This window comes from Bos taurus, chromosome 12 (genome assembly GCF_002263795.3).
Source record: "Bos taurus isolate L1 Dominette 01449 registration number 42190680 breed Hereford chromosome 12, ARS-UCD2.0, whole genome shotgun sequence".
NCBI classification, from domain to species: domain Eukaryota; kingdom Metazoa; phylum Chordata; class Mammalia; order Artiodactyla; family Bovidae; genus Bos; species Bos taurus.
In genome coordinates, this window is record NC_037339.1 from 76,783,092 (window position 1) to 76,805,906 (window position 22,815).

At 41.1% G+C, this 22,815-nt stretch overlaps 1 protein-coding gene and 1 pseudogene across 1 annotated transcript in view; one reads left to right on the forward strand and one right to left on the reverse strand.

Annotated features, from left to right (window-relative positions):
- The window catches only part of PCCA (propionyl-CoA carboxylase subunit alpha), a 420,685-nt gene that overhangs the window by 28,803 nt on the left and 369,067 nt on the right, over window positions 1-22,815 (forward strand). The window lies entirely within an intron of this gene.
- LOC100140038 (asparagine synthetase [glutamine-hydrolyzing]-like) lies at window positions 11,376-22,762 on the reverse strand (annotated as a pseudogene).

Here is a 22,815-nt window from a genome sequence, read left to right on the forward strand (position 1 = left end):
TTTTTAGGAGGTGATGGAAATGTTCTGAAATTGATTGTGGTGGTGATTGCACAAGTCTGAATGTACTAAAAAACTTTTTTTGTTTTACCTTTTTAAAAAAAATTTTATTATTTTTTTTTAATTTAGTTATTTGGCTGTGCCAGGTCTTAGTTGCAGCGTGCAAACTCTTAGTTGCTCTCTGTGGGATGTAGTTGCCAGACCAGGGACTGAACCTGGGCCCCCTGCTTTGGGAACATGGACACTGTACCACCAGGGAAGCCCTATTTTTACCTTTTAAAATAGATAGATTAGATAGTATATGAATTGGAATTCAATAAAGTTGTTATTTTAAAAAAATCAATTTCAGACTGGCGGCCAATGGTTGGTATAAAATACGTATAAAACATTTATCTTATAAAGGATTTCTATAGGTGAATACAAATTTAAGTTTATTACATATTCATTCAAATTGGTACTTTTATCACCATGAGTATCTGTCTTTATCTTCAGTAATATTTTTTTTTGCCTTAAAGTCGACTTGTCATATCTCAAAATAAAAAGAAGAAAAAATATATATATACATACTTTTTTTCCCCTCTAGCTGATCTGTATCATGACTGGAAATCAAATTTGTAACCATAGAAAGGGCTTCCCTGGTGCCTCAGATGGTAAAAGAATCCGCCTGCAATGCAGGAGACCCCAGTTCGATCCCTGGGTCAGGAAGAGCCCCTGAAGAAAGAAATGGCAACCTACTCCATTATCCTTGTCTAGAGAATCCATGGACAGAGGAGTATGGCAGCCTACAGTTCATGGGGTTATAGAAAGATGTGTTTGCAAAAGTGAAGGAAAAAGAATACAGTATTTCTGTAAAGTTCTTTGTATAATTATGCAATATAATATTTTACATGTATTGTTATGTTTGTTTAGAATCCTCAAAAGGAGAATGACTTAGCTTTTAAAAACATCTTTCACTGAATAGTTTATAACTCTGATTTTTAGACTGTTTCTTTTATATGGTTTTATTTATAATCAGTTAAATAAAATCACTTTCGTAATTAAAGAAGTTTACTTATCAGATATTAATATGAGAATACAAGCTTTATTTTAGCTAATGTTTTCATGCTTTTTCATACTAAATCACTACAGATGGTGACTGTAGCCATGAAATTAAAAGGCGCTTACTCATTGGAAGGAAAGTTATGACCAACCTAGATAGCATATTCAAAAGCAGAGACATTACTTTGCCAACAAAGGTCCGTCTAGTCAAGGCTATGGTTTTTCCTGTGGTCATGTATGGATGTGAGAGTTGGACTGTGAAGAAGGCTGAGCACCGAAGAATTGATGCTTTTGAACTGTGGTGTTGGAGAAGACTCTTGAGAGTCCCTTGGACTGCAAGGAGATCCAACCAGTCCATTCTGAAGGAGATCAACCCTGGGATTTCTTTGGAAGGAATGATGCTAAAGCTGAAACTCCAGTACTGTGGCCACCTCATGCGAAGAGTTGACTCATTGGAAAAGACTCTGATGCTGGGAGGGATTGGGGGCAGGAGGAGAAGGGGACGAGAGAGGATGAGATGGCTGGATGGTATCACTGACTCTATGGACGTGAGTCTGAGTGAACTCTGAGAGTTGGTGATGGACAGGGAGGCCTGGTGTGCTGCGATTCATGGGGTCGAAAAGAGTCGGACACGACTGAGCGACTGATCTGATCTGATCTGATGTGTTTATATTTAAACTTAACTTGTAAATAGCATACAGTGTATTTCATCCAATCTGAAGTCTTTGAATTGGACTATACAGTCCTTTTACATATAGCATAGTTAATATTATAATTGAATTTAAGTATATTGACTTTATTAGGTTTATTTCTATTGGTTTTCTATTGATTCTGTTTTTGCTCCCATTTTTTTCTAGTTTTTTGCCTTATGAAATATTTGTGTTAATCTGTTTTTCTATTCTCTGTTTTACTGATAACTTTTTATTACTCTTTTAGTGATCACTCTAGAAGTGACAGCTTACATCCTTGACTTAGTATAGGCTATTTAAGTTAGTACTTTGAAGAACCTTACCAACAGTCTTTTCATTTACCTTTTCCTGCTTTTTGCCATTTTCAGTTCAGTTCAGTCGCTCAGTTATGTCCGACTCTGCGACCCCACAGACTGCAGCATGCCAGGCTTTCCTGTCCATCATCAACTCCCAGAGTTTACTCAAACTCATGTCCACTGAGCCGGTGATGCCATGGAATCAACTCGTCCTCTGTTGTACCCTTCTCCTCCTGCCTTCAATCTTTCTCAGCATCAGGGTCTTTTCAAATGAGTCAGCTCTTCACATTAGGTGGCCAAAGTATTGGAGTTTCAGCTTCAGCATCAGTCCTTCCAATGAATATTCAGGACTGATTTCCTTTAGGATTGACTGGTTGGATCTCCCTGTAGTCTAAGGGACTCTCACGAGTCTTCTCCAGCACCACAGTTCAAAAGCATCAGTTCTTCGGCATTCAGCTTTCTTTATGGTCCAACTCTCACATCATTACAGGACTACTGGAAAAACCAGAGCTTTGACTAGATGGACCTTTGTTGGCAAAGTAATGTCTCTGCTTTTTAGCATGCTGTCTAGGTTTGTCATAGTTTTTCTTTCAAGGAGCAGTGTCTTTTAATTTCATGGCTGCGGTCACCATCCACAGTGATTTTGAAGCCCCCCCAAAAGTAAAGTCTGTCACTGTTTCCCTTGTTTCCCCATCTATTTGCCATGAAATGATGAGATCAGATGCCATGATCTTTGTTTTCTGAATGTTGAGTTTTAAGCCAACTTTTTCACTCTCCTCTTTCACTTTCATCAAGAGTCTCTTTAGTTCTTCTTAGCTCTCTGCCAAAAGGGTGGTGTCACCTGCATATCTGAGGTTACTGAAATTTCTCCTGGCAATCGTCATTCCAGCTTGTGCTTCATCTAAACCAGCGTTTCGCATGATGTACTCTGCATGTAAGTTAAATAAGCAGGGTGACAATATACAGCCTTGACGTACTCCTTTCCTGATTGGGAACCAGTCTGTTGTTCCATGTCCAGTTCTAACTGTTGCTTCTTGACCTGCATACAGATTTCTCAGGAACTTGATATTTTACTCCATGTATTTTAACTTCCACAGATTTTATTGTAGTTTTAAGCAATCAACATTGGCTTATACTTACCTGTATCATGAAGCTTAACATATTTGAATCGAGCAGATAGAGCAGTATATTAATATTTTATGTCTTTGTCTCTTCTAGCAGTTTTATTCTTTCATCTGAGATCATATTCTTTCAACTTGAATAACTATTCTTAGAAATCAAGTCTGCATATGACATATTCGTTCAGATTTCATTTGAAAACATTAAACATATTTTTTTATTTGTGATATAAAACACAACATAAAATTTACCGTCTCTACCATGATCAAGTTTAACAGTGTTATGTATACTCACATTGTTGGATAATGGATTTCCAGAATTGAAACTCTATGTCCATTAATCAATGACTTTATTTGCCTAGACTCTAGTCCTTCATTTAATTATTGTTGTTTGGTGGCTGACTTATTTCACTTAGCATGATGTCCTCAAGGACACCCATGTCATAACTTGAGAGAATTCTTTCAAAAATGATGAGTAACATTCTGTTGTGTGTGTATGCATTTCTTTTATCTGTTCATCCATTGATGGACATTTGGGTCGCTTCTACTTATTAGCTGTGTGAATAACGCTGCTGTGAACACGTGCGTGCAGATATCTCTTTTGAGATTCTGGTTCCAATAATTTGAGTATACATCCAGAAGTTCTTGCAATAGATTTTATTTCTGTATTAAACAAATACTGTACCAGTCAGAGTGTGGCTTAGATTGGTATATCTTTTCTTCCCCCTTGACTTTTTTTTTTTTTTTAAAGGAAGGGGCTCTTTAAGAGCGTGAAGGAGAAAAATTAGCTATGTATAACATATTACTGTATATATTCAAAGCTACCTTCTAAGAAATCTTTTATTTCTAAAAATTTTAACTGAACTTTTTATTTTAAAGTAATTATAGATTCATGTGCATGGTAAGAGATGATACAAAGAGATGTGCCATAATTTTAACCAGTTTCCTCAATGATAACATCTTACATAGTTATAGTACAGCATTCAGATTCATGTATCTTCTCCAGTTTTATTTTTTAAAAGAATTTTTTATCTTGTCTAGCTTTTATTTTGTGTTGGTGAGAAGGTGTATGTATCTTCCTTAACAACAGGCAGGGCACTTATCATCGACTTGTACGATTGCCCCTCAGTGCCTTCAAGATGAAGGTTGGGCATGTTGTACAGTATGTGTTTGTATACTCTGGTTAGTTAGGTTGGTCAAATGTGCTAAGTCACACTGCTGTGGTGTTATTGATATAGCAGCGTAGGCTTTGTGGACTCAGCACCGCTTGAGGCGTTTCAGTGTTGAGCAGTAGCTCTCTATGTGTGTACGTAAGTATACACAGCAGTCACTTTGATGCTTGTTATATATTGTACAGATATATCGATTCATTCAGGAGGCTGAAGTACTGGTTAACTTTCTTTCAGTATCTGGGTTTGGGTGTATGCTTGATTGTTTTTATTGGCAGAAAGTTGGGTATATCATTAGTAGTATAGCTGTCTTCCAACAATATCCGCTGAAATTGAGTATAGAAATAAGCTTTCTTAGAATATACAGCAAATAGTTGTTTATTCACTACTTTGAATTTTGAGACTCATAAAACCTTTTTTAAGAAGTGCAGTATTCATACAGAAAAGTACATTCAGTGGTAAGTAAGTGTACAATTTTATGAATTTTAACAAAGCAGGCATACCTATGTGACTAATGCCCCAAACAAAAGGAGGATACTTTCAGTACAGCAGAATCATCCTTTGGCCCGCTCTCAGTTTTTATTTCCTCAAGGGTAATCACTGTCCTGACTTTTAACGTCATAGATTTGTTTTGCCTTTTTTAAAACCTAATGTAAATAAGATCACACTGCATTCTCACTTTTATCTGGCTTCTTTTTGTTCAGCCCAAAATTTGTGAGATTTTTTTTTTCCTTATTGTGTGAGTAGCAGTAGTTCATTCATACTCCATGAAAAGCCTTACACATGCACAGAAGCATACAGAATAGTGTATGCATTTTCTGTTCATCTTCAACAGTTATCAACTCATGGCCAGTCTGCTTTTAGTTACTCTCATACCTGCTGTTGTTAACTCTCCAGATTATTATGAAGTTAAGTCCTGGGCATATTTTTGCCTGGGCGCTCAGTATATTTTTTTTTCTTACGTATTTAATAACTTTACTAAGTTGTGTCTTGGAGTTGATTGTTCTGAGTTGATTTTCTTACATATGCAGTATACCTTTTCAGTATATGACTTCAAGTCATTTTTTTCTCATTGGGACAGTTTTCTTGAAGTAGTGTTTTTAGGGAATTCCCTGGAGATCCAGTGATTAAGGATTTGCTTTTACTGCTGAGGACCCAGGTTCTATCCCTTGTGGGCAAACTAGGATCTTGCAAGCTGGGTGGTATGGCCAAAAAAACAAAAAAACTGTTGTTAGTATTTTAGTATTTGTTCTCTACTGCTTTAGTTTTCTTCTTTGGGGACCCCCCTCTATGACCATCTTATCTACCACTTTTTTCTCAAGTCTTTTAAAATCACTTTCTTATTTTCTTTTTGATACTAAACTTTTCCATTTCACCTTCTATTTATATAAGACTTCTTTTTAAATACTTGTTTTTATACTATTTCTAACATAATCTTGGAGAAGCAATGGCACCCCACTCCAGTACTCTTGCCTGGAAAATCCCATGGACAGAGGAGTCTGCTAGGCTGCAGTCCATGAGATCACTAAGAGTCGGACATGACTGAGCGACTTCACTTTTACTTTTCACTTTCATGCATTGGAGAAGGAAATGGCAACCCACTCCAGTGTTCTTGCCTGGAGAATCCCAGGGACGGGGGAGCCTGGTGGGCTGCCATCGATGGGGTCGCACAGTGTCGGACACGACTGACTCGACTTAGCAGCAGCAGCAGCAACATAATCTTCATTTCTGAAGATATAATTTTTGGTTACATTTGTTGTTATTTCCTGAATTCTATCATCTCATTTTTAGTTTCTCTAATTTTCTTTAGTCCTGTTCTCTCAAATCTTCTATTATTTTGTTACTTTGTTTTAGCTTATTTAAAATTATCAATTTGTGGTTTTCATCTGTTTTGTGAACATGTTTTAAGAATTGCTTTTACCGCTTTTATTGTTTTGTGAACATGTTTTAAGCTTTGCTTTTATTGTCTTTTATTGATGTCACCCTAACATCTTTTTCCTCATAATAACTCTGAGATTTGATTGCCTCCCCTTTTGTTATTAATTTTCATGTGAAAATAACTTGCCCAAACTCTTAGATGGGAGAGATTAGTCAGGATAACTTTTGTAGCTTTATGTGTAAAGCTCCCTTTTCTATTGTTTTTACAAAGTGTTCAAAAAATATTGCCTTGTCCTTTCTGAGATCTCTCAGCTTCCCTTTTTATCTGGACAGTCTTTGACTTTTGCCCTCACGTCCCTGTTTTGGTCAGTTTGGACTCTACTCCCTGCAGTTTCGCTCATTGTGAGTCTTTATTCTGTCCTCTGGCTGATTTTTGCTGTTTCCCTTTTCTCAGGCCATAAGATGCCTTTGCTTCTACGTGCTTCCTCCTTCACAAATGCTGGTACCGTGCGGCTCTGTGGCTTCTCTTGGTTTTGCCTGCCCACGTCTACTGTGGTGTCTGTGGGCATACGTGCTTCCTCCTTCACAAATGCTGGTACCGTGCAGCTCTGTGGCCTCTCTTGCTTTTGCCTGCCCACGTCTACTTTGGCGTCTGTGGGCAGCTTGTCACTTAGTTTTGTTGCAGGTGTTTTTTAATGCTCTTGAGTTTTGTTACCCTGATTTGTCTCTTTGGGTGGATTTGGATTAAAAACTACATCACTGGGGGATTCCCTGGTGGTCCAGTGGTTAAGACTCTGAGCTCCCAATGGAGGGAGCACGAGTTCGATCCCTGGTTGGGAAACTAAGATCCCACATGCTGTGTGTCCAATAAATTAAAAAAAAAACATAAAAAAAAAAACTACATCACCATCACCACCATCTTCTGTAATAGATTTGCAAAAGAATTGTTCTTTTGAATTCTCCTTACTGGGCTCAATAATTTGGTGCTAACTGGTGAAGTATGGATTTTTCTCCTTTGTTTTATCAATAAAACCTGTCGGTCAGAAATTAGCCAATCTCAGTTTTAGATTCCTTTAATTTCATGAATCTTTTTTTTTCCCTTTTATCAATAATACTTCTGTTAGTTGGTCAGTGATTAGCGAATCTCAGTCTTAGATTCCTTGAATTTAATGAATCTTCAGTATATAACTCACTTTTAAATTGGTGTCTCTGCTGGAGATTCTACTATCCCACATATTACTCTTGGGAAAGACAATTACCTGACTTTACCTATAATTCCTTGTGGGCTCAACTCTGTTCTCTCCTTTTCTCATTTTAGTCTTCTTCCCCTGACTCCCCTACTTTCTTAGCACCATATACCCAGTTTCACTGCTTTCAAAAGTTTATAGTCTAGACAGTGCAGAACACATACCCAGAAATATATAAATATTATAAGAGAGATTTTATGTTATCACAGTGAAGAGGAAGTAATAATTTTGGCCAGAGAAATCTTAAGAAGGCTTCACACAGGAAGTAATAACTGAGGGAGGTGGGTTTTGAGGAACAGACAGGAATTTAATAGATGTGTGAAACAACTTACTCCAAGAAACTGAATCTCCTGTGACAGTATTTCCCTATGGCAGTTGAACTCTTATTGATCTTAAATTTATTTTCTCATAATCGCATAATGAGGTGAATGTGTCTAATAGAAGCCAGGGGAGTGTATGGTTTCACTGCTGAGAGTGGGCAGTAGATTAAAAAGAGTAAATGAGGAATGGGAACTACCTGTATTAAAAGGACAAGTAGAAGAAGACGGCCTAGTAAGGGATACTGAGATGTGAAATCAGAGACTTGACTTAAATGGTAAACCAGGAGAGACTGGTCTCAGAGAAGCCAAAAAGGAAGAGAATTTTAATAATGGGTCAACTATCAGCAATGTCAAAGGCAAATGAAGTTGAATGTGCCCGGAAGCAGGGCGTTGCATTTAGTAGCTAAGAGGACACTAACTGATTTTACTTGCTCCATTTTGTTTTGGATGCTTAGAGATTTCTAAAATTTGATTTTGTTTTAGATCTATGTAGAATATTTACATAGTTTCAGAGTCAAGTATGCAAAATGTGTCTAGCTTCTGTCTCTGTTTCTTCCATCCTAATTCTTCTTCCACACCACTGGTAACCATTTCTTCTCAATTTTTTCTTTTTTCTTTTTTTGATGTGAGACTTTCATGTTTTAAATATTTATTTACTTGGCTATGCCAGGTCTTAACTGCAGCACATGGGATCTTTGATCTTAGTTGTGGCATGTGGGATCTAGTTCCCCAACCAGGGATCAAACCCTGGCCTCCTGCATGGGCAGCCCAAAGTCTTAGCTGCTAGACCACCAGGGAAGTCCCAGACTTTCATTTGTTTTTATGTCCAAGTAAGTCTGGGAGGTTGAGCCTCACTAGTACTCCTTCACCCTGCCCCCAGTCCCACCACCCGTCACAAGTAGAAGAAACACTTAGAGTCTGCAGCTTCAGTTCAGCTCAGTCACTCAGTTGTGTCCGACTCTTTGCAACCCCCTGAACCGCAGCATGCCAGACCTTCCTGTCCATCACCAGCTCCCAGAGTTTACCTGAACCCATGTCCATTGTGTCGGTGATGCCATCCAACCATCTTATCCTCTGTCGTCCCCTTCTCCTCCTGCCCTCAATCTTTCCCAGCTTCAGGGTGTTTCCAAATGAGTCAGCTTTCTGTATCAGGTGGCCAAAGTGTTGGAGTTTCAGCTTCAACATCAGTCCCTCCAATGAACACCCACGACTGATCTCCTTTAGGATGGACTGGTTGGATCTCCTTGCAGTCCAAGGGATTCTCAAGAGTCTTCTCCAACACCACAGTTCAAAAGCATCAATTCTTCGGCACTCAGCTTTCTTTATAGTCCAACTCTCACATCCATACATGACCACTGGACAAACCATAGCCTTGACTAGACGGATCTTTGTTGACAAAGTAATATCTTTGCTTTCTAATATGCTGTCTAGGTTGGTCATAATTTTCCTTCCAAGGAGTAAGCGTCTTTTAATTTCATGGCTGCAGTCACCATCCACAGTGATTTTGGAGCCCAGAAAAATAGTCAGCCACTGTTTCCACTGTTTCCCCATCTATTTGCCATGAAGTGATGGGACCAGATGCCACGATCCTAGTTTTCTAAATGTTGAACCTTAAGCCAACTTTTTCACTCTCCTCTTTGACTTTCATCAAGAGGCTCTTATTTCTTCTTCACTTTCTGCCATAAGGGTGGTGTCATCTGCATATCTGAGGTTATTGATATTTCTCCCGGCAATCTTGATTCCAGCTTATGCTTCCTCCAGCCCAGCGTTTCTCATGATGTACTCTGCATAGAAGTTAAATAAGCAGGGTGACAGTATACAGCCTCGATGTATTCCTTTTCCTATTTGGAACCATTCTGTTGTTCCATCCAGTTTTAACTGTTGCATCCTGACCTGCATACAGGTTTCTCAAGAGGCATGTCAGGTGGTCTGGTATTCCCATCAGAATTTTCTACATCTTAGAGAGCACCTAAGCTTTGTCAGCTGACTTGTGAATAGGTCGAGGTGCAGGCAGAAAGGTCAGTGGCATTGATCTGCTTTGGCATCCAGGAATTGATCAGCCTCTCAGGCTGGCCTGGGTAGTGGCATGCAATGATTTGAGGGTAGCAATGGCTGTCTTTAGTCTTAGGAGGACTGAAGGGACACATTTGTCCTGCAGTAGCCATCCACTGCATCGTCAACCTGATGTTCAGTATATTTTTGTAAAAACCTAAACCAGAAATTCTCTTAAAAAAAAAAAGATTTTATTTATTTATGTTTTTAGTTGTACTGGGTCTTCGTTGCTGTGCACAAGCTTTCACTAGTTGCAGCGAGCAGGAGCTACTCTTCGTTGTGGTGCTTGGACTTCTCGTTATAATCGCTTCTCTGGCTGCAGAGCAGAGGCTCTAGGTGCATGGGTTTCAGTAACTGCAGCACATGGGCTCAGCAGGTGCAACACATGGGCTTAGTTGCTCCTAGGCTTGCGGGATCTCCCCGGAGCAGGGATCAAAACTGTGTTCCCCATATTGGCATGAAGATTCATAACCACTGAACCACCAGGGAAGCCCCCAAACCAGAAATTCTTCACCGAAGATATCCCATTTCTGAAGTCTGATTTTGGTCACCTGGGGATCTCTTTATATATTAGGCTAGAGTCCTTAAATATCTCTTTCAGGAAATATTTTCTATCCTGTTCTTTGGTATTCTCATTTCTGGTAGCAGAGACAACTAATAGGAAGGAAATCAATGATCCAGGAATGGGATCTTCAGTTCAAGGCAAGTGGGCAGCAGTAGTTTGATCTGTGTGTAGAACATCAGACAGAGTTCCTTCAGACATCTCTTACTCTGTTTCTTGGCTTTATTTCCCAGAATTTTTTTTTGAAAACATATGTATCCCTGTGTAAGTCTGTCTGAGCCTTCTCCAGAGAAGATCACCATGGCATCTGTGCTCTTCCAAAGGTGCTTGGAAGTTCATTATCTCAGCTCATGTCTATAGAAGCATAGACTGCTATAATGTCATAAGTTTCCAAGTAAAACAGTACTTTGTGCAGGATCTGCATGCCTTACTCAGAGTTAAAAAGGACTTCATGGTGTTTCCTCCCGTATGATTTGCCACCTTTTAGCAGCCAGTAAATTGAGACTGTCTTCCAGGCAAGTTGCTGATATCCGGAGCATACTCTACTGGGTACCTTTTAGCTGCTGCTGCGACAGGGTGGCAGCAGCAGAGAATCTGGAATCCAAGTCTCCTGATTAAAAGCATCCAGTCCTTCTGTCTGTCATCAAATGTTTCTTAGTAGTGTTGACAAAGGATCCAGAAGTACGCCTGTATATGAAGCAGAAAAAAATAACGTGAACAAATTCGTTTCCCTAGACAAGCATTAATTGCTGTATTCCAGTGGAATCATAGCAGATGTATGTTGTTTGAGTTTCAGTTGTCAGCACTGTTTCCTGTCTCTTGCATCATCAGTTTTTCCCATCTTGTGGATCACTCATAGTATATGCATATCCATACATGCTGTAATGTTTCTGTTCTGTTTCTCACTCTCCTTTATTGCGAAAGTCCTTGAAATAGTTGTCCACACTTGCTGTCTCCAGTTCACCTTACCTGTCTTGGAAATTTCTATTTCAAAATCTGATAACAGTCTCTCTACACTGTTATAGAGGGCAGGCCGAAGTTCATCTCTATGGATGCAACTTTGCCATTTGGCTTTAAATCCAAAACTGTGTGCTGGGAAAAAAGGCTCCACTTTGAAAAAGGAGTTGTGGAGTGCTTCAAACTAGCAAGACCTTTAGCTTCTGAACACACAGCCCCAAATCCATCTTCTGTTGTGGCCATAAAGATCTGACTGCACAGGTGTCTCTCTGCCTAGCAACACTTTCTTATTGGTAGTATCCAAAAAAATAAATGTGTACAACCCATTTAACATACAAATTGTCTGCTCAGTTCCTCCTTTGCCATAAAGATAAAGGATTATCTCACTATCTGCTTTGGTCCAGTGATTAAATTTAAAATGGTGTTTTATTTCCTTGTGGTGAAAGATCTCACCATTGTAACAAACCTACAATTAAGGATATTTCATTGCTCAGATTAGCTGCTTTCCAAACGGTTGCTCAACTACTACCAGTCAGTGAAATCCAAAGCAGCAGCTGGTGTAGCCATTGACATTCTAAGGAGGAAATGCATCTGGACCTTTGTGTGCAGTTTTCCTATTGGTCAGACACTTAGCAGAGGAGCAGTCATCAGAACCGAAGAGAATCCGAATGCCGCATGTGGTGCAGTGGACCTACGGGACCTCCAGCGTGCCCTGCGCAGGCTGGCGTGAGCAGGGGCAAGGGTGGCAGACTGTCTGCATTGTTTGTTTTTCATATAAATGTTATCTGTGTATGTATATCTGGCTTCCCAGGTGGCTCAGTGGTAAAGAATCCGCCTGCCAGTGTAGGCTACTCGGGTTCGATCTCTGGGTTGGGAAGATGCCCTGGAGGAGGAAGTGGCAACCCACTCCAGGATTCTTGCCTGGAAAATCCCATGGACAGGGGAGCTGGCGGGTTACAGTCCATGGGGTTGCAAAGAGTCAGATATGACTGAGCGTGCACACAGGCATCTATCTATATCTACAGTTGTTTTTCTTAGATAAATGCTAACAACTTGTACACAGTTTATTTACCTGGATTTTTCTCTCTCAACGATATATCCTGGCAATCATTCCCCTGCTGTATATAGAGATTTTCTTAAAATTCTTATGTATGTATTTATTTTTGGCTGTGCTGGGTCTCTTGCTGTGCGCACTCTTTCTCTTTACCGGGCGGGGGCCGCTCTTCACTGTAGTGTGTGGGCTTCTCATTGCAGCGGCTTCTCTTGTTGTGGAGCACAGGCTGGGCGCCTAGAGTAGTTGTGGTGCATGGGCTTTGTTGCCCCACAGCATGTGGAATCTTCCCCAGCTGGGCTCGAACGCATGTCCCCTGCACTGTCAGGCAAATTCTTAACCGCTGGACCACCAGGGAGTCCTCTTCATTCCTTTTTACAGGTACAGAGTTCCCCATTTTATGAATGTTCTGGTACATTTTAAGATGGAATAAGATGGAATAAGGCTCTTAGGAAAGATTCAAAGCAAGGGAAACCTTATGGAAGAGGAGGCCTTTTATTTTGCCAACCTGTGGGACATGCAAGGGACCCATGGCAGCTAAGATAATGGTGCCAACAAAGAGAGGGCTGAACACACTAACACAAGATTGCTTTTGGTCCTACAAAATTAAGCCCCTTTGTTCTCTGAGCTAAAGAGGAGCTGGAAGGGTTTGAGGAAAGAAACTGGGTTTTCCTTTCCTCCTATATTTCCTTATTTTATATACTTTGTTATGCTGTTAGGTTTTATGGCAGGCCTGGAGTTAACCTGGAGTTTGGCTATCTCACAGACAGACAGCTGACAGTATCAGAGAAGTCCTGCTTTCACCTTTGGGAAACCACTTTCCTGATGCTTGGTATTCCTCCTTTGATTCTTGCTGGAATCAGCTCATTGGGCAGAAGAGATATTCTTTAGAAGTCTCTGAACGGAGTATAAAATGGTCCAACTCCAAAGCTCTGTTATACACTAGATCCAAAAATTCACTCTCGTCTATTTCCCGTTGTGCTTTCTGCTCAGCCACATTGTCCAGTAAAGCTTACTAAAGACAACGTTTGAGTGAGTGCTGCATAACAGCATAGCCAGCGATGTACACAAGCACAGATCTTCAGGGGGGTTCATGGAACTAAGATCAGGGAAAGCAGGACATAGGAGATGTTTGCTCTTCTGTTGCCCTTTCTGTCAGTCCACTTCCTCACCTGTCCTCATAGACATGAGTTGCTGATATGATTCGTCATAGTCAACCGACCTAGTCACACAGAACGGGGTCACTGTGCTTTGAAAGATTATGCACAAAGCCTATATGGGGAAGGTTTTGAAGCAGTCTTGAATGATCACAAAAGTAGGGTTCAACAAAAATAAAAAACGCATTCCTTGTTCTTAGATAGAACCATTTAACATCATAAGTAAGTCAAACCTCCTGAGGTTAGTATATAAAATTAACATAATTCCCCAAAAAGATACTAGCAAAAATTTTCCTGGCACTGGATCCTAAACTTCAAATGGAAAAATAAATAAGGAATTTATTTGTATCATTCCTCCTTAGGAGTACCTATGAAAGGGGCTTCCCTGGTGGCTCAGTGGTAAAGAATCTGCCTACCGTGCAGGAGTCACAGGAGACACAGGTTCGATCCCTGGGTTGGGAAGATCCCCTGGAGGAGGGCATGGTAACCCACTCCATTATTCTTGCCTGGAGAATCCCATGGACAAAGGAGCCTGACGGAGCTGCTGTCCATAGGGTTGCAAAGAGTCGGACAGAACTGAAGTAACTTAGCATGCACCCACACACACACTCACACACCTTTAAAACTCTTCAAAAGGAAGAGCAATGAGAGGCGGCTGCCTTTACTCCATACTAAAAAATACTATAAAGACCCTATAATTCAAACAGTGTGGTGTTGATGCCTGGCTAGATAGACAAACCAGTGGAAATAGTTCCAAGTACCTATGGAAATTTAGCATTTGACAAAGGTAGCATGTTATATCATTAAGGAAAGAGATTAACTTAAAAAGTTGAAAATGGTGTTAACATGACTGGAGAGCCATTTGGAAAAATATATGTATTTAGGTTTACATTCCCTTTATATGTATATGTGTATGTGCTCAGTTTCTCAGTTGTGTCTGATCCTTTGCAACCTCATGGACTGTAGTCCACCTGACTCCTCTGTCCATGGAAGTTTTCAGGTAATAATACTGGAGTGGGTTGCCGTTTCCTACTTCAGGGGTTCTTCCTGACCCAGGAATCGAACCTATGTCTCTTGTGTCTCCTGTATTGGCAGGTAGATTCTTTACCACTGAGCCACCTGGGAATCCCTACATTCCCTTTAATTTTCATTAAAATACACTCCAAATAGATGAGTTATTTCAGTGTAAAAAAATGAAAATATGCATTTAAGAAAAAAAAATGTCCATCTGTTTATAACCTAGATATGAAAAAAGCATTTCTATTGTAATTTAAATCCAGCAGATTGATACATTTACATGCTTAGAGTGAGGGCAACTTGTGCCTAGTAACGGACAATTGGGATCACTCCCAGTTGTGGGAATGTTAGTTTTTAATGACAGAAATTAAATGCCTAGGCTGGTGCTGAGTTGTGCAGGTTTGTGCTGACAGGCATTGATACCTGCCTTCTGCAGGCAAGATTGAGAAATGGTCTAAGTCACTCAGTTGTGTCCAACTCTTTGCAACCCTGTGCACTATATAGTCCAGGAATCGAACCAGGGTCTCCTGCATTGGAGGTGGATTCTTTACCAATTGAGCCATCAGGGAAACCCCTTTGGTCCAGTGCCAGTGACTGAATTCATAGTGGAAAAATCATGAGCTAGATGTGAAACAAAAGAGCTCAGAGTTAAGCTTGAGTGATATGCCAGTCTCCTAAGGTGTGTAAAGGAGAGATAACCCCTGAATATACACCATCTGTTTCTTACTTCATTTATTTAAAAATTTATTTTATTTATTATTATTTGTTCATGAGAACAAATCTCATGATTCACTGGGTCATAGAAAAATCCTTGGATCATAGAAAAAGCAAGGGAATTCCAGAAAAGTGTCTATTTCTGCTTCATTGACTACACTAAAGCCTTTGACTTTGTGGATCACAACAACTATGGATAATTCTTAAAGAGATGGGAATACCAGACTACCTTACCTGCCTTCTGAGAAACCTGTATGCAGGTCAAGAAGCAACAGAACTGGACATGGAACAAGAGACTGGTTCAAAATCGGGAAAGGAGTACGTCAAGGCAGTATATTGTAACCCTGCTTATTTAACTACTATGCAGAGTACATCATGTGAAATCCCAGATTGGATGAATCTCAAGCTGGGACCAAGATTGCCGGGAGAAATATCAGTAACCTGATATGCAGATGACACCACCCTAATGGCAGAAAGTGAAGAGGAACTAAAGAGCTTCTTGATGAAGGTGAAAGAGGAGAGTAAAAAAGCTGGCTTAAAACTCAACATTCAAAAAACTAAGATCATGGCATATGATCCCATCAGTTCATGGCAAATAGATGGGGAAAAAAATGGAATCAGTGTGCGACTTTAATTTCTTGGGCTCCAAAATCACTGTGACTGCAGCCATGAAATTAAAAAATGCTTGCTCCTTGGAAGAAAAGCTATGACAAACCTAGACAGTGTATTAAAAAACAGAGACATCACTTTGCCAACAAAGGTCCAAATAGCTATGGTTTTTCCAGTAGTCATGTACAGATGTGAGAGTTGGACCATAAAGAAGGCTGAGTGCCAAAGAACTGATGCTTTTGAACTGTGGTGTTGGAGTAGAGTCTTGAGAGTCCCTTGGACATCAGGGAGCTCAAACTAGTCAATCCTAAAGGAAATCAAACCTGAGTATTCATTGGAAGGACTAATACTGAAGCTGAAGCTCCAGTACTTTGGCTACCTGATGCGAAGAACCAACTCATTGAAAAAGACCCTGATGCTGGGAAAGATTGTAGGCATGAGGAGAAGGGGGCAACAGACTCAATGGACTCAATGGACACGAGTTTGAGCAAACTCTGGGAGATAATTAGGACAAGGAAGCCTGGCGTGCTGTAGTCCATGGGGTGGCAAAGAGTCAGACATGACTGAGTGACTGAATAGCAACAAAAACGTGAGAACAAACTTTACTGCACCTTCTGGATCACAAAATTTCCCCAATTCTCCATCTTTTATTTAAGACAAGTGTTATTGAGAGCTTGATGTGAATGAAGAAAATGTTTTGTTACACACTGAACCTTGATCACATTTCACATTCCTCTTTTCCAATCTTTATTGAGTTCTGAGAAAAGACAAATATTAAGGAGGAATAAGGAGAAATGAGAAGATTTGAAGAGAAAGTGAAAAAGTTGAGAAGTGAAAGGCCCAACATACAGATGGACGATAGCCAGATCACACTGAAAAACAGAAATCTGACCCACAAGCTGCTTCTTTGTAAAAAAAAAACCCCATTACTGTGAAAGTTTGGGCCTGCCTTGGTGGCTCAGCAATAAAGAATCCTCCTGCTAATTCAGGAGACTCGGGTTCGATCCCTGGGTCAGGAAGATCCCCTGGAGAAGGAAATGGCAACTCACTCCAGTATTCTTGCCTGGGAAATTCCATGGACAGAGTAGCTGGTGGGCTACAGTCCATGGAGTTGCAAAGAGTAGGACACCACTTAGCAACTAAACTACCATGCAATTTTAGTTATTAAGACTGGCACCTCTTAAAGGTCCACAAGTGGATTCAGGAATCTCCCTTTCTAGTATAATATGACTGGAGAAGGCAATGGCAGCCCACTCCAGTACTCTTGCCTGGAAAATCCCATGGGCAGAGGAGCCTGGTAGGCTGCAGTCCATGGGGTCGCTAAGAGTCTGACACAACTGAGTGACTTCACTTTCACTTTTCACTTTCATGCATTGGAGAAGGAAATGGCAACCCACTCCAGTGTTCTTGCCTGGAGAATCCCAGGGACGGGGGAGCCTGGTGGGCTGCCGTCTATGGGGTTGCACAGAGTCGGACATGACTGAAGTGACTTAGCAGCAGCAGCAGTACAATATGATGAGAGTTTTTTGGGCTCCAAAATCACTGCAGATGGTGACTTCAGCCATGAAATTAAAAGACACTTGCTCCTTGGAAGGAAAGTTATGACCAACCTGCTGCTACTGCTGCTAAGTCGCTTCAGTCGTGTCCGACTCTGTGCGATCCCATAGACGGCAGCCCACCAGGCTCCCCCGTCCCTGGGATTCTCCAGGCAAGAACACTGGAGTGGGTTGCCATTTCCTTCTCCAATGCATGAAAGTGAAAAGTGAAAGTGAAGTCGCTCAGTTGTGTCAGACTCTTAGCGACCCCATGGACTGCAGCCTACCAGGCTCCTCTGTCCATGGGATTTTCCAGGCAAGAGTACTGGAGTGGGGTGCCATTGCCTTCTCCGATGACCAACCTAGACAGCATATTAAAAAGCAGAGACATTACTTTGCCAACAAAGGTCGATCTAGTCAAAGCTCTGGTTTTTCCAGTAGTCCTGTATGGATGTGAGAGTTGGACTATAAGAAAGCTGAGCACTGAAGAATTGATGGTTTTAAACTGTGGTGTTGGAGAAGACTTTTGAGAGTCCCTTGGACTGGAAGGAGATCCAACCAGTCTATCCTAAAGGTGATCAGTCCTGAATCTCCATTGGAAGGACTGATGCTGAAGCTGAAACTCCAATACTTTGGCCACCTGATATGAAGAACTGATTCATTTGAAAAGACCTTGATGCTGGGAAAGATTGAAGAGGGGAGGAGTAGGGGACGACAGAGGATGAGATGGTTGGATGGCATCACCGACTCAATGGACATGAGTTTGAGTAAGCTCTGGGAGTTGGTGATGGACAGGGAAGCCTGGTGTGCTGTAGTCCATGAGGTCAAAAAGAGCTGGACACGACTAAGGAACTGAATTGAACTGAGGCAGTGGTGTGTTAGTAAATGTTTAACAGGAGATTCTCTGGGAGAGTGGGAGTGACTGGGGCCATGATTTGTAGTGTTTTCTGATTTCCATTGTGTTAATATTTCCACAGGCTGATTTCAGGCTACCAGGAATTTAACATCAGTCTGGCAAAATTCCTGACAGTTTAACAATCGATTTTCTTAAGCTGATTTTTTCTGGCTTTAGCTAACCATTGCTTACAGATAATGAGCCGTTTGCCAACAATTCAGAACCTTAAGCCAACAAAGGTGAAGGAAAATATTTAGGAAAATGAAGGAAACTTACCTACAGATTGAAGTGTGACAGTGTATAGCACCAGTTCCCTAACTGTTCATGTCTGCGGCTGTCTCTTTCACACGGACATTCGTTTGTTGATAGTCTTCAGTGGAGGCTGTTTTCTGCTTCTGGGAGATTCCTAAGAACTCTCAGGTTGAGGTCTCTGCCAGGAACAGTCTTCTTGATTCAAGAGGGGCTGATTTCTCTTTACTTAAGAAACAAAGATGGAAGGATAGAGGCTGCAGAGTTTAACTGCTATGTTAGTTATTAATAGTGCCTGTAACGTTCTTTCCATTGCCATCAAGGGCAGTCTTTTTTGGATGTCTGTCAGAAGATGAAGCCTCAGTTTTAAAGAGTGAATAGGGTTGTTCTGAAGGATATATTAGAAAAGCTATTCGCATCTGGTTGATACAACTGTGTATTGATTCCACTTACATGAGATACGTAGTCAAATTCATAGGGACAGAGTAGAATGAAGGGTGCCAGGGCCTGGTGGGGGAGGTGGAGGTGAGGAATTGGTTTTTAATGGGTACAAAGTTTCAGTTTTTCAAAATGTAAGATATTCTAGAGATGGAAGGTGGTAGTGGTTTTACAGTGTCATTGTACTTAATGCCACTGAACTGTCCACTTAAAGTGGTTAAAATGGTTAATTTTATGTTGAATATACTTTAGCATAATTTTAAAAAAATTTCAAAACTGAGTATCACATGAGTCATTTGCAATATTTGGCTGTATCAGGCAGAGTCTATAATTGGGGCAACATTCCTAGGTAGATAAGATGCCTTAGGTTCAGAGTCAGTCCTGTCTATGGGACTGACTTCATTAAGACAAAAGGTCAACAAAGCAGTTCAGTCCAAGCAAGTGCAAGAGTTTCTAAAAGTTTAACTAGAGTTGAGAATTCTGTTTGTCCTTTCTATATTGCTGGGGTCCAGCCCCAGCTGATCCAGGGTATTCAAAGGGGAGACGGCTTCGGCGACTATTTAAATATTCATCAAAGATATAAAGAGTAATAGAATGAGGATAGCTCAGTAGGAAAATTCAGTGGAGAAAGGAGGCTGAGTAGCTTGGTTTACGCGGGAGACCAATAAAACTTCAAGACAAGAAGTTTGCACCACTTACGTAGGCCGCAGGTGTCCTTCCGTTCTCCTGAAGGAGAGGAGACACTGAGGCCTCCCCGGTCGGATCTTAGAAGCCTAGGCATAATTAGTAAGCATGGCAGGTTCCGTGCTCCAGATGGAGACTCAGCCAGAATGAGAGAGAGAGCGACATGGGGAGACCAGTATTTCGAGAAACTGATCCCAGTTCTTTATTTTCCATGGTCTACTTTTATACACTGAGATGTTATGCAAAAGTCACGCGGGGTCAGCAGTCCTGACTTTTATCAAAGTCATGTGCTTCATACAAATGTATACAGAGGTCTTAGGGGTGTTATATCATCTTCTGGCCAGGGGGCTTGCTAACAATTTATGACCCTCTCCTTGTGACAGCGGTCAGTCAACCAGGACACTTATTTCTCCAGGGGTGATTATTCTTAAAACAGACGCCACCCAAATAAAGTTACATTCCTATAGGGTGAGGGTGTAGTGGGTTTTAATTAAGGAAAGAATTTACTTAGCCTAAGGTCTAACGTGATTAATATCAAAGGTTAATACTTATTTCTTCTATATATTCATTAATGTGTGTAAGGGCAGGGGATATGGAGTCTTAGCAACAAACATTGGCTCAACAAATGAAAAACCCTTCACCAATACAATTTCTAATCAGCCCACTATACTTATACTAATGGTTTTTTAACTTTTCTAAGGAACCTGTTTTTAGAAGGTTTAAAGCATCTCGTGCCTCTCACGGTTGGGAGGTTGTGAGCAATCACAACCGGACAAGCCTGTCAGGCAGGCCAGAGAACCTTCAGAGGAGTTTGTAGGTTGAAACACTCCTATCACGCCCAGGAATTATTATTAACTGGAGCTCTAAGTTAACTCCTCCTAAAGAGGTGGTGGGGGATAGCCCCTGTAAAGTCAGAGGTGTAGGTGAGAGCACAAAGTAGCAAAGTAGGCAGGCTCTGGTTATGGGGGTAGATGCTTGAGGATTTCCAGGGGGACTCCTGAAGCTTGATCCCACCTTTGCGTATGTCGAGCCTCCTTCCTCATGACCTTTACCCCGGGCTGAGTGCCTCACGCCGGCCCCCAACACTGTATTGCCTAAGGATTGAAGTTCATCTGGGTGGTAAAGTTCGATCCCTGCTTCAGGAAGATCCCCTGGAGAAGGAAATGGTAACACTCCAGTATTCTTGCCTGGAGAATCCCATGGACAGAGGAGCCTGGTGGGCTACAGTCGGTGGAGTTGCAAAGAGTCAGACCTGACTGTGTGACTAACACTTTTACTTTCACGTATATTGTGAAAGGATTTCTGCTGATCTAGGTAATTAACACATCCATTACCTCATATATATGTAACTTTGTGTGGTAAGAACAATTAAATTCTTCTCGCTTAGCAAATTTCAATTACATAATGTTATCAACTACAATCACCACGTTTTACAATCTTATTGCTGAAAGTTTGCACCCTGTTACCAGTCTCTTCCCCTGGCAAATACTTTTCTGCTCTGTTTCTATGACTTTGACATTTTTTCTTATTTTTTAGACTTCACATAGAAGTGACACCATGTTGTACTTGTCCCTCTCCGTGTGGGGTTATTTCTGTTTATATACCGTATCTTTATCCATTCCTTTGTTGATAGACACTTAGGTTGTTTCTGCATCTTGGCTGTTGTGAATAATGGGTCAAGGAACATGGGAGTGCAGATATCTCTTCAATTTTCTGTTTTCATTTCCTTTGAATATATACCCAAAAGTGGCACTGCTGGATCACATGGTGGCTGTATTTTTAGTTTTTTAAGGAACCTCCATACTGTTCTCCATAGTGGCTGCACCAATGTATATTCCAGCAACAGTGTGTGTGGTGGGTGGGGGCTTCCCTTTTCTTCGTACCCTCTCCAGCATTTATTACTTGCTTTTTGACAGTGGCCATTCTGACCAGTATATATCATTGTAGTTTTATTTGCATTTCTCTACTAAGTATCAGTGATGAGCATCTTTTCATGTGCCTATTGGCCATCTCTATGTCTTCTCTGCATAAATGTCTACTTAGGTCTTGCGTTTCATTTTTCAATTTTTATTTTTGTTGTTTTTGTTGAGTATACTCTATAATTTTAAATGGAGAGGGCCAGGACATAAGAGTTGTGTTCTATTGGTTAGAGTGCGCGTTTGGCTACTGTAACAAAGGCAAAAGAGAATGCAGTAACTTAAATACTTAAATACAATGTTTTTCTCCTTTGCATAAAAATCTGAGCAAACATTCCAGGGCTGACATGGCAGCTTCAGGGTCAGTACCTAGGGAGCTCCTTGGATATAGTTTTGTCTCCCTCAACACCTGACTTCCTTCTTAGCATTTAAGAGGACAGGTTCACCCCCACCCTTATGCCCGCTGTCTGGCAAACTGGGAAGAGGGGAAGGGAGAGTGGAAGGCATGTCCCTTCCCTTTAGGGACACAACCCAGAGGTTTCCCACACCCCTTCTGCTTACATCCCCTTGGCCAAAACTTAGTAAGCTAGCCACTCTTGCTGTGACCGTTGTTGCTTGGCTCAGTCGCTAAGTTGTATTCAACTCTTTGTGGCCCCATGGCCTATAGCCTGCCAGGCTCCTCTGTCCATGGGATTTCCCAGGGAAGAATACTGGAGTGGGTACCTTTTCCTACTCGAGGGGATCTTCCTCACCCAGGGTGCAAACCTGTGTGTCCTGCATTGGCAGGCACATTCTTTACCACTAAGCCACCTGGGAGACCTCTTGCTGTGATGAAGGTTGGCAAAGGTAGTTCTTCCCTGAAGGCCATGTGCCCAGCTAAAACTGTGAGAGTTCTTTGACTAAAGCAGCAATAGAAAGATGGATATTAGGGGACAACTAGCAGTCTCTGCCACAGTCCATCCCTTCTTCACTCAACAGAGTTATGCATGACTTCTCACCTTCTCACTAGTGTACCAGTCTAGGTTCAGTCAAGGAAGTGCACTTCCTTAAGACTGCTTTTATGAGGGAACACAATAGCCCTTTGGGTCTCTAGGAATTAGTGTCAATTCAGAGCTAGAAGTATTGCCTGAAAATTCTGGGATTTTCCTTTCCTGTAGTACATACTCACCTTCATCGGTGGCTGTAGGTACTGTCAAGAGAAAGAGTGATTACACGAGTCTGCCTGAA